Here is a 13,789-nt window from a genome sequence, read left to right on the forward strand (position 1 = left end):
AAGTGAGGTGATAGTGGCATATTTGCCCCAATAGAATTTAACTGAAATCATTCACTTACTCACCTCAATTGAGGGAATATATAATATTAATTAACTAATGTTAATAGAAGATATACATAACCCATGAAGTGTATACTAAGCTCCATTGTAAAAGACCCCTCAAGTAATTTTATCAACCATCAACATAATGTAAACTTATGTCACTCACCAACATGTGAAATTAATTTAGGGTAACAGGTCTATTAAGAAAATTTAAGAGTTTTATAAAATTTACATACAAACCAACAAGAAAGAATTAAAATACGATCACATGGTTAAGAATTTGCAAACTTTATTAAAAAACTAATAAACAAACTTGAAAGAACAAGAAGGGGAAAAATAATTAATGAAAGGAGAAGTAACCACGTGAAAGGATAAGAAAGAGAAAATGGAAGAAGAAGGAACATAAGGGGCATTTAACTAAATGTGCAAGGATTAAATAATGAAGAGGAAGAAAATTAGTAAGAAAAATTTAAAGGAAAACAATGTATATGCTCTAGAATATCTTGCAATCATATATGACTACGAGATATTATATAATCAATAGTGCACTTGATATGTTTTATTATACTATATGATTAGTAAATATAATATTTTAATTATGTTTTTTTGACATGTTTTATTTCTTAATTTTAATTATGTTTTGATAAAATGCAAATTGTTTTATGAGATTTTTTTAACCTTTACCATTTCTAAATAATAAATTATTTAATATTTTTAATAAAAAAATGAGATAGCATCTCTATATAATTACATTTTCCTAACTTTATTAAGAAATATAAAACATTTCCTATGACCCTGTTATATGAAACTACCTTATTAGATAGTTTCAATAAAACTTATATTGTTTCTTATTGCGAAGGATGGCATGTAAAGCTTTCCCATGTGCAAAGTTTTTTTAATTAGCTATGTATTTTGTAATGGTAAGTGGATTTTTCTTATTTATCATAATTATTATATAGCATAAAAGCGAAGTGGTATATTTTAATTTTCTGAAGTACTAATGGAATATAAATAGAATTTCAATAACTCAAAATTTACTACAACAAATATTAAAATGAAACATTTTTGATAAACAGTTTGGCTAATAGAATGTGTGGTAAGTTTATTGTTTTGTTTTCTCTCTAATTACAATGGCGTGGAATTTCAACATAAGTATCTTTAGCACAAAATTTTATTAAAATTATTGAATTTGTATAATAACAATTTACATTTAATTTTTTTTTGCTACTTAGAATTTGAATAATTCAGCTTTTAATAAAAAATATCAAAATGAAACATTTGTAATAAAAAATTTGGCTAATAAAATGAGTACTATGTATTTTTTAACCAAACTAAAGTGATTATTGAAGTTTTAATTAAAACACATTAAAATGAAACATTTGTAATAATAAATTTGGATAATAAAATATGTAGTAAGTTTTTTAAACTTTTCCCTCACTTACAATGGTGTTGACCTAGTTTCAACATGACCATCCACGGGAAAAAAACACATTATCAAAATTATTGTATGTGTTTGGACTTGATGCAATGGTTTGGTTGGGCAAAGAATTTACATTTAAATTTTCATGATTATGACTTAGAATTTAAATAATTCAAATTTTAACTAAAAATATTAAAATGAAAGATTTGTAATAATAAATTTGGGTAATAAAATGTGTGGTAAGTATTTTTAACTTTTCCACCATTTTGAAGATTGCTCAAATTAAAAAAAAGAAGGTTTTCACCGTTTCATTACAACGCGATACAGTAAGGTAATCACCTTTAGTAAAATCAATTTAAAAACGGTCATTTGAAGATATTATGCAGCTCTGTCCCTACTATTTGAACCACCTAGTAAATTAACATTTATTCAAAAAGCAGCTCAGAACTATGAAGGTCTCTAGCATAGGAAATCTAAAGCAGGGAACTCTACATATCCTCCTCCACCTCTATTTCATGTAAAAAGTGCTCCGCTACCAAAGCGGCCATGCACCCTGCACAAACAACATTCAAATTCAAAACATAAGGAATTCATCTTTATCTCAAGTCTAGGATGAAAAAATGTAAAATAGATATATCTTCAACAGATCAGGGCAGCAGTGTTGAAACCCCACACTACGACGAAATTGAAATGAAAAAATGTCCAAAATTTTAATACCATGGATAGCAAACACCAGATCTCATTGCAGGCTTTTACATACCTGTGCACACAACCATAAGGGCTTGGCGCCATTTCTTGTCTTGAACATCTCTCGTGGCCAAAACCCCCGCAATACTCGTTTGGGTTGTTCCAGGCTTTGTCACTATATAGCCGTCTGACTCCAACTCCAGCTGCCCCTCCAAAAACTTGGTGGCCTGTTCGTGCTCGATGGCGAAGAACAACCCCGATGCTGCCAACACTGACTCGTCACCGGTCACTGTGTTCCGGAGATTGAGCCGGCTGAGTAAACCCCTTTCGTTCCCAAAAGCCTTGAGGACTTCCGTATTCCATATGACCTCGATCTTGGGGTTATCCAGCGCCCCCTTCTGCATGATCTTGCTCGGCCTGAATGCATCCAGCCTGTGAATAATATAACCTTTGCTACCTTACTTGGTCAAGAAGTTCGCCTCCTCCATGGCAGAGTCTCGGCCCCCGATCACGGCCAGTGGCCGTTTGCGGAAGATGGGGGCGGCACAGTGGCAGACAGCCCAGGCAGAGATGCCCTTGTTCCAGAACCCGTCTTCTCAGTATTCACAGCGCTGGGTTGTTACAGTAACTAACTCCATAATTGCCTACGATGATTGGATGGTGGGAATCATTCCAATCGTCTAACACATCAAATCGATAACTCAAGATGGGACATGATGACACATAACGGAATTCATTTAAGAGGGAAACGCCTTACGACGTAAAAATATGATTCCTTTTATTGAAACCCAATGTTTAGTTGGGATCAATATGTTGCTTATGTGTTTGAGGAAATGGATGGGTCAAACCTAGATAATAACTATGCTTAATGCTTCCACAACAATGTCTATGATTCTAAAGTATGTAAGTACATATTGTAATGAAATATATGAAAATCTATATTTTTATTGTTTTTCCTAATCAAAACTACTCAGCCTTTTGAAGGTATTGTAATTTTTCAAATGGGTTTTGATGTAGGTTTCATGAATTGCAATCCTATATAAATTGATTCTAAGAATTTACATCGACCTATATGGTTACCAAAATCTAAACCTAAAATTTTAACATAAAATACAACTCAATTGACAATGTTTCCATAAGTCAAAAGTTTTATGAACTTACATTTTTTCAACAATATGGACTTTTCTAGTAATTTTAATATTCTATAGTTGTCAATGTTAACAATGAACCCCAAAGAAATGAATTGACCTACTTTTAAAGAAAAACTCTATGGTAATCTAGATTGCATTTGCATATTCATAAGCATTAATCACTACATCAATATTGCTAAAATTTCAATCAATGATCTGGAATGCTCAGAAAAAGCAAAGGGAGGTATGCAAGTCTTCATTTAAATTTCTTGACATGTCAATACATATAAATTTAAAGATATAACTATGAAATCATGAAGACAATCAAACCTGGATATATCTATTGACATCCAATATGTAAATCTCCATGCATATATATGTGTGTGTGTGTGTGTTGACATTCAATATGAAAATCTCCATGTTTAATGTCTAGAGAGAGGCACATTCACATTTAGTTATGTTTGTCATGTTAATTAGATCAAAAAGCCTAATGATTCGATTGACAACAACCTCGTGGATGGAATAGCCTTGGAATGGACAACCCAAACATTGTTGATGAAGAGGACATGTCACACATTGTAAGCCCCAATGATATATATGGGCAACCAAGAAGAAGAATAAGGAATATTGAACCCACCAAAAGTCTTAGTAAATCATTACAACACAATAAAATAAACATATCATGATAATGCATCATAGTTATCATAATTAAGTTAGAACAAGATAATGCATCATAGTTATCATAGTTAAATTAGAACAAGATAATACATCATGAGTGCCACAAGCAATAATAAAAATACCACATAACCAAAATTTTATTTGATATGTGTAAACATGTTACTTCACTAACATAAACTAGCAATAATTAATCGTTACTCTTTATTAAAGTAACATTTTTTATTTTATAAATTTTAATAATTTAATTTACAAATCAAAATATAACATATTGATATTCTTCACTTATTTTAAAAATTCTAAATTTATTATCCTATTTTTCCATTTATTAAACAAAATTTAAATTTTTAACCAAACTCAAACTATTATAAATTTTAACCAAACTCAAACTATTTTGACACTGAACTGAAACGTAGAAAACTTCATCCAAAACTTTTATAACCAACCTAAATCCAAACGGTTTGGACACGAAAACAAAATCCAGAAAACTTTGAAGCAAAATGTTATTAATAAATATAAAGTGAGAGTGTTTTGACGCTAAAGTGAAACGTACTTGGACTTCTATAATCAAATTAAACTCAATTAATATAAAATCGTTGCTTTACTCATCTTTACATAATGTTTATCTAAAATTGTTAAAGATGATAATGGTGAAGTCCAATGCTTATGGGAAAGTATTTTAAACGCTTGAGATTAACAATATCAATATTATTTAATTTTTTTGATAAATTGTGGGGGTGTGATTTATTATATTTAGAATACCACAGGGAAAATGGAAAAAATGTTATTTATAGTTTTATGTTATATAAATATTTTAATTTAATCAAATTATATAAAAATAAAAATAAAATTAATAAAATAAAATAAAATAAAATTTATAATTATTGTTTAAAATATTTTGACTCTATTAAATTACATAAAAATAAAAAAATAATTATATATAATTAATAATTAAACTAATATAGATTCATCTTAATTTCATATCTACTAAGTGTTAAGAGGGATCAAATTTCTTTTTATTCTAAAAGAGGTTTGCACTTCAAGAGATTTGATCCCTCTAGGCGCTTATAGATCAAGAATTAAAATGTATGTGAATCTTAACCGATTTAAATTTCAAATAAAACATGTAATGTGATTTATATACTATTAAATTGGATGAAACCGTTATAATGATAAAGTGTTATACTATATAGATAATAATATATTTCAGCTATCAATTTTTTAAATAAATGGTAAATTTCAATTAAATGCAATATTTTGATCTAATTAAACGTAATATAAATTTTAAAAAATATTAATTATTTAAACAAAATATATATTAAACACAAATTTATAATATTAATATTAAATAGAAAAATTAACTCTCTTTTTTTAATTCTTCTAGTTTGATGAATAATATGTTCGACAATTAGATGGGTTGAAATTTCCCAAAAATGTATTAATTCTTCTAGTTTGATCAATAATATGTTCGAAAATTAGATGGGTTGAAATTTCCCAAAAATGTATTAGAACGGATCCATTTTAACATTTATAAAATAATTATATCTAATATAATAAATCAAGCCAAACATCAAATTGGTTGGTGTGTGTATGAGAACCCCTCCTCCTTGGTCACAACCAGACACCAAATTGGTTGGTGTGTGTATGAGCACGACCAAGCCAAACACCAAATTGGTTGGTGTGTGTATGAGACCCCCTTCCCCTTGGTCACGGCCAAGCCAAACACCAAATTGGTGTATGAGACCCCCTTGTTTGTGGGACAAGGGACTCACCTTCGTCCAAATATTTTGACTGCACTACCCCCCTCTAGTTTTGAACCTGTGACCTCTTAGGAGGAAACACATGCTCTTAACCATTAGCCTTACTCACCCTGTATTTCTAGCTAATATTTCTAATTTTTATAAAATAATTGTAATCTAGTATTTATGAAATAGTTATATTTAATATAATAATAATAGCTAATATTTTTAATTTTTATAAAATAATTGTAATGCAATATTGTAACCAACCCATTTTAACATTTATAAAAAACTTAGTTTAAGTTATAGATGAAATAGTCTTGGATATTTTTGTTAATTTTAATTGAAATTCCACATAAATATTAAAAAATAGCTTAAATTGTTTTATTTGTAAAATTAAAATGTCCCAAATTTTTTTAAAAATACCATATATTTAAACAATAAAAAATAACACTGTTACTTAAATTTTTATAGCGTGGAAAAATCATTTGATATATTTAATCTATAAATTAAACTACATCTTTATAAAATAGTTATATGTAATGTAATAACAATGGCTAATATTTATAATTTTTATAAAATATCTATAATCTAATCTAAAACTGATATTTTGAAATTGGCCATGGTCCATAAATTCTCAACTCACCGATAAAATAGTTTAATAAAATTATACAAAACTCCCAAGTTACCAGACGAAAACATCGGGAGTACGTAAAACAATAAAATAAATCACATAATTTTGGGAGTACGTAAAACAATAAAATAAATCAGATAATTTTGGGCCTCGACATTTGGACATTAAGGCTTTTAAAATTTACGTGTCCGCACATGGCACGCTACGTTACCATTATCGTTCACGTAACCAGAGTAATGCTTGAATTGTTGATCTGCCCAATCATTTAATAGAAATTATAATAGTTTTTATATTATTTTTTGGTCCTCCTCTCTTGAAGCTTTTATCTGGCAGAGCTTCCGGTTTGCCTATATATATGTATACAGCAGAGGTTTAACTTCTGGTTTTGTTTATTTGAAGAATATACACAAAATGCCATTCTGTGGGATTAATTTTGTGGAGATACAGAAGCCACTGTTGGCCATGGTTCTGAGATGGGGAGGAGTAGAATCCAAGCTCATTGAGATTGAAGAAGGAACAACAATTCATTGTTGGGTCCCCAGAGAGAATACAAGGCCGCCACTGGTTTTGGTCCACGGCTTTGCTGCAGATGGTGGTGTGACATGGCAGTTCCAGGTTGGAGAACTGAGTAAGCATTATTCCGTATATGTCCCTGATATGCTATTTTTTGGCAAGTCTACAACTGTGAGGAAGGAGAGGTCTGAGAATTTCCAGGCAGAGTGCCTGATGAAAATGCTGAGGAAACTCGGTGTAGACAGTTGTGCTTTAGTTATGGAGGCATGGTGGCTGTTAAGATGGCAGAAATGTATCCAGAGCTTGTGGAATGCCTTGTCATCACTGGATCAGTGATTGCCATGACTGATTCTATTAGCCAGGCTTCACTCAGCAGGCTTGGGTTCTCTTCTTCAGCTGAGCCGCTACTTCCCACATCAGTTGCGGGGCTCAAGGCATTATTTTCTGTGGCATTTTATAAGAAATTTCAGTTACCAGATTTTCTCTTCCAGGACTTCCTAGAGGTACAAATTTTTTTTATTCAGAATCATGTTATTTATTTAATAGATAATGTTATTGGGATTTAATGAGGTTATTTTGATGTAGATTTTAGATTTTAAGAATATTTGGGAATCTGATTGTTAGGAGAAAGGTCAATTGTTTAACCTCTTAACCAATTTCTAGATCCACCCTCAATATAAGTCAGCAAAAAATAATATTGTTTATTAAATAGATAATGTTATTCCAATCTATATTTCTAAATTTGTCATAAAATATTGTTTATTTATTTCTTTAAATAGATATTGTTATTCGAATCTATGTTTCTAAATTTTTCATGAAATTGAAATGAATGAAGGTTATGTTCGACAAAAGGGAAGAGAAATGGGAGCTTTTAACAGCTTGGGGTGAAAGTAACAAAGAATCACACGTTCCAAAACTTAGTCAGGTGATGAAGACGACGAATTTTATGGACTTACATTATATTGAACATGTTTCATTGTTATCTTATCATGTTTGAGTCATCACTTGTATATTATAAATGGTATATAATTCACACATAAAAATTACTATTTATAATTGACAAATATTAAGTAAATAAATTAATAATTGATTTATTTTGTTTACATCTTGTCTATTGGACTAGAATAAAATGATAGATAATAACCAAGATATAAAGTCAATCAACCTATTATTATTAACTTAGTGCATGGTGCATAGTATCTGTCCTCACAACAGTCTAAAAAGCTAAATACAATTACAATGAAATAATAAGTACAATTACTACCATAATTGACAAATATTAAGCCCCATGTAGTAAACCAATAATTGATTTATTATCTTTACATCTTGTCTATTCGATGAGAATAAACTGGTAGCCAATAACCAAGATATGAAGTCAATGACCCAATTATTAACTTATTGCATGGTGCTTAATATTTTCTTTGACAACAATTCAAAAAGCTAAATACAATTACTATTTATAACTGGAAAATATTAAGAACATTGTAGTAAACCAATAATTGGTTTACTATCTTTACATCTTGTCTATTGGATGATAATAAAGTGATAGGCAATAACCAAGATATAAAGTCAATGAGCCAATTATTAACTTACTACATGGTGCTTAATATTTGCCAATTACAATGAAATAATAAGTACAATTACTATTGATAATTGGCAAATATTAAGCACCATGTAGTAAACCAATAAATGATTTACTGTCATCACATCTTGTATATTGGATAAAAATAACTTGATAGTCAATAACCAAGATATAAAGTTAATGATCCAATTATTAACTTATTGCATGGTGCTTAGTATCTGCCTTCACCACAATCTAAAAAGCTAAATACAATTACAATGAAATAATAAGTATAATTACAAGTTCATGGCACTGAACCAAATATAATAGAATGAACTTTTAAAAAAATTCTAAATTAACATCTTTAAAAGGAAAACTCATAATAATCAACTTTTATTCATAACTTTAACTAGAAAATTACTAATCACAATTACCCAAAAAAAATACTGACAATTATAATAAAATTAAAAATACAATTACCAAATCGCAATTATACACAAACATATTAACTTTACAAAAAATCTACAATTATAAAATCACAGTTATACACAAACATATTAACTTTACAAAAATTCTTATTATAAATACACTATATTCAACCAAACAAAAAACTCATAATACTTTATAGAACAAAAAAGGCTAACTTTAATTAGTATACATAAAATTATTATCACAACCCACATCACTTTATTATTCTAACCAAAACCTTAATCAATAGAAGTAAAAACCCATGATCAATACTAGCATCTCCAAGCTATATCCTTGGGGCCTAAAATTGGAAGAAAATTACAATTATAATAATATCTAATACATTCATATAAAAATATGTTCATTCATTATTAAAAGTACTTTTACTCCCGTTCCCTAAGATAGGAAGGACCATTGCAATTATAATAATATCCAATAAATTCATTATAAAAGTTTTTATAATATCTAATAAATTTATTATAAAAATATTTACTAAGTAATGATAGTTATAAAAGTGTTATTAAATAATAATAGTCATTTATCTTAATCTAATTAAGATAAATTATAATATTATTAACTTATAATAAAATTTAGATACTAATCACAATTATCAAAATCTAATAAATAATTATAATAAAAATTAGATGCTAATCATAATTACCTCGATTTAATAAATAATAATAGTTATTTAGATAAAACAAAAATATTTAGAATAATACTATTATTATCCTTACAACAAAAATTAATCATTATTAATAATCACTTAAATATAATGTTTTGATTTAAGAATCTTTATGATAAATAATTATTACAAACTTTCAAAAGGAAATATAAACACTTTAACATTCATATATTTAATGATTCATAATAATACTTAATATTACATGATTAATAATAATACTTAATACAAGAAATCTTTTTAATTAATCATTATATTTATAAAAAATAATATCAATAGATAATTTAATTAGTATAAATTTATTTTAATTTTGGATCAACAAATGTTTAAAGCTATTTAATCTCTAAAAATGTAAACCCTTTTTTAAATACAAAATTTAAGAAAAATTTTATGCTTTGAAAGATTTGATTGGATGCTTGGTAGATCCAAAGTTAAGATAGATTTATTTTAATTCTTAATAATATTTTAAAATTTATATAAATTTCACATATCTAAATATAGAAATATTCTTATTTTTATTTTTATTAAAAGCTTGACAATACATATAATACATATATGTGCTACATTTTTATTTTACATATATAATTTAAATATGAAATTCTAAAATATAATGATTATGAATATAAATCATTACTTTAATTTATGAATCTTAATTTATAAAAAACACATATATATCACAAAACAAAACAACTAAGTTTGATTATATATATATATATATGTAATTTTATTTTATTTTATTGTGATATGTATATTATGATTTTTTTCTTAAAATTTTGTTTGTAGTTTTATTAATAAAAACAAAATTACAAAAATAATAAATTGAATTGTAACAATTTATTATTTTTATTATTTTTTACTTTGTTATGTTTTGTTATTATTGTTTTTTGATTTAATATTTCATTTTATGGACACTACATCTCTCCTATGTATTGAGTATATATTTAAAACTTTACACTCATTTACAACCACTACAACATCTCCTCTAGTCCAATGAGAGATTGGAGCATTTCTTCTTCATACAATATATCTAGTAATTGTTCACTATCCCCTATCTCGTAATTGTTCACTATCCCCTTGTGGGGTGCTTCTTGTGATATGAATGCAATGACCTTCAAACTCCACTTCTTATTAACTTTGATACTTGACTATTTTAAAAGGTCACAATTAAATTAGCAAACTAAAAACATAATTAAATTCTAAACAATATTCCAAGCATCTTCAATACTAACCACACACATCAACTTTCTAAACATCTTAGATACTAATCCTAATTATACAAATATATTCAATACTAATCCTAATTACACATAGTGAGTTTCTCATTAAAACAACTTACTCTCTAATACCCAATTTGACAAGAAAATAAATAAAGTTAACAATTATAGTTTGATATTTAGATAAAATTTCAATCCAATTATTATAATAAAATGTTTAATAATCAATGAAAACATACATATCTATATCTCTGATTTCAAGCTTCTGTGATTCATCTTGTTTAACAATTTTTAATCAAAATTTCAAATCAACTAATATAGTTCATCTTTATTGTGAAAATAAACCATATTAATTAGTTTTAAACATAGACCAAAAATTAATATAGAAAAACAATCTCAAAATATACATACTTATAAACTTAATCCCCTCACCCTGCAATAAATTTAAAATTAATAACAATCGCTACAACTTTTCAAAATGAAAAAACACATATGATAACAACAATATTTAATAATTAATAATAATCGCATAACCATTATTAAATAAAAAATATTTATAACAAACTTAAATAATCTTTATTTAATAAAATTGTGAATCTATAATTAAAAAAAAATGTTTTTATTCTTTTATTATTATACCATCTTTCTCCTTCCAATCCCATTTCTTTTAAAATATTTATAACAAACTTAAATCATCTTTATTTAAAATATTTATAACAAACTTGAATCATCTTTATTTAATAAAATTGTGAGTCTATAATTAAAAAAATTGATTTTATCATTTTACTATTATACCAGCTTTCTTCTTCCAACGCCATCTCTTTTCAAATATTTCTAGTAAATTTAAATAATTTTTATTTAATAAAATTGTGAATCTATAATTAAAAAAAAAAATTTAATATATTATTATTATACCATCTTTCTCCTCCCAACGCCATCTCTTTTTAATTAGACCACAAGGTCATGGACATTTTTTATCAATATTGATTATTTATCAACTTGATTGTATTAATGTACATAACTTTTGGACTTTAACATTGGATATGTTTTTATTATTTATCAACTTGATTGTATTAATGTAAATAACTTTTGGAATTTAACATTGGATATGTTTTTATGTTTTTACTGATTAGAAAATTATTTTATTATGGGGAAATAACGACGAGGTTTTCGATGTTGAAGTGGCAAATTGGATAAGAAGGTAGGTTTTCTCAATTTATTTTTAATAATTAAGGTTTATTTTAAACGAATTTTATTTTTAATATTTAAATGATATTTATTTTAATAAATGTTATTTTAATATTTGTATGAATAGGCAATTGGGTGACGAGACACAAGTTGTACTCATTGATAAGGCTGGCCATTTGGTGCATTGGGAAAGACCTTGTCAATACAACAAATATCTTTTGGAATTCCTGAAACAAAACTATGCTGCTACTTCCAAGAGTGCTGCTACTCTTCTCCATTAAAGATCAGATGTAAAAAGGTGATTTAACATCATGTTATAAATACCGTTCTTTTATACTTTAAACTTGTGTGGGGTTACATCTTAAATTTTTTGGTTTAATTAAATCTCCGTAGTTTTGAATTAAGACTTTTATTAATTTTTTTAATTATGGCAAATAATTTTACCCTCTATAAAAGTAATTGAAATAATTTATCAATATAATTCTAATATTATAATTATATTTATGCTGATTATTAAGAAATCGATTCTGTGATTAATTCAGAAAAGCATTTAAGTTTATACGATTATTATTAAAAAATTGATTATGTGATTAATTTAGAAAAGTATTTAAGAACATGATGATCATAAAAGCTTAATCTAAAAATAAATATAATGTGAATATTATATATTTATATATAAAAAATTATTATATAATTAATATAAATCTATTTTAATTATAAATTTATTAAATATTTAGAAAGATCAAATTTTATAACATGTAAATTTATAGAATTAAGATGAATTATACTAATTTTTTTTTTTTTCTATGTTAAGACTAACCTAAGTACCCACGGGGGATTTGAACCGGTGACCTATCGCAAGGAGTGCCTTAACAAGACACCCATTCACCGTCAATCCAAAGCCCCGTGGGCGAATTATACTAATTTTTAATAATATTATTTATATTTATTTAAATTTCACATATTTGTATGTAAAAATATTTTTATTTTTATTAATTTTATTAAAACATTTATATATATGCTTTTGATATTTTTGGGTATGTTTTATCATTTTTTCAATATATATGTTTAATGTGTTTATTTGTTTTATATATATATATATATATATACACACACACACACTTTTGATATTTCATAAGAAATAACATACCTTTGATATTTCATAGGAAATCAAAAAGTAAATTCTCTTCGCTGCATAACAACACATTTCAAAACTTAAAAAAAGGCTTAAAATAAAATTCGAGATATATCTTAGACTTTAAACAAATCTTGAAACTTAATTAAATTCTATTTGAATATTGATCAAATTGAAGGACAAAACAAACAACACAGTACCATTAGACACCTATGAGATGGAAACTAACCCAACCTCTAATAAGAGCTTGTTGGATAACATATCTGCCATGAAATTATTTTCCCTCTATGTATGAAGAACTTGCTAATCTTCATATTTCTCATGTAGTTGGTGGATTTTCCTTTGCCACGATTCTCAATGAAGAGCCCTTAAGTCATCTCTTCCATTAAACTAGTCCACAAGGACTTTTGAATCCCCATACAATTTGAATATTTTGACTTGCTTCCAAAGGGAAATCCTCATGGAACAACACATAGCAAGGAGTTCATCTGTAAAATTTGTGCCTTGGAATATACCTAGTTTGCATGTAATCATCAGATAATGGGAGAAGAAAATGACTATACCCACACCAAAAATATCCCTCTAACTGGCTCCATAACATAATTCCCATACTATACTAGTTGCTAGCTCCACATCTACGATAAGCCCGATCTTCTTCCCTTTCAACAGTTTCACTTGCTCAAGATAAGACAATATTGTATTTT

At 26.9% G+C, this 13,789-nt stretch overlaps 2 pseudogenes; one reads left to right on the forward strand and one right to left on the reverse strand.

Annotated features, from left to right (window-relative positions):
* Positions 1-1,950: 1,950 nt before the first annotated feature.
* Positions 1,951-5,967, reverse strand: LOC149214959 (thioredoxin reductase 2 pseudogene; annotated as a pseudogene).
* A 771-nt stretch (positions 5,968-6,738) lies between these two features.
* LOC149214960 (uncharacterized) lies at positions 6,739-12,231 on the forward strand (annotated as a pseudogene).
* The last annotated feature ends 1,558 nt before the right edge of the window (positions 12,232-13,789 follow it).

Source organism: Pinus tabuliformis, chromosome 1_1 (genome assembly GCF_031772625.1).
Source record: "Pinus tabuliformis cultivar Carrire ecotype Pingquan chromosome 1_1, CPIR1, whole genome shotgun sequence".
Classification (NCBI taxonomy): domain Eukaryota; kingdom Viridiplantae; phylum Streptophyta; class Pinopsida; order Pinales; family Pinaceae; genus Pinus; species Pinus tabuliformis.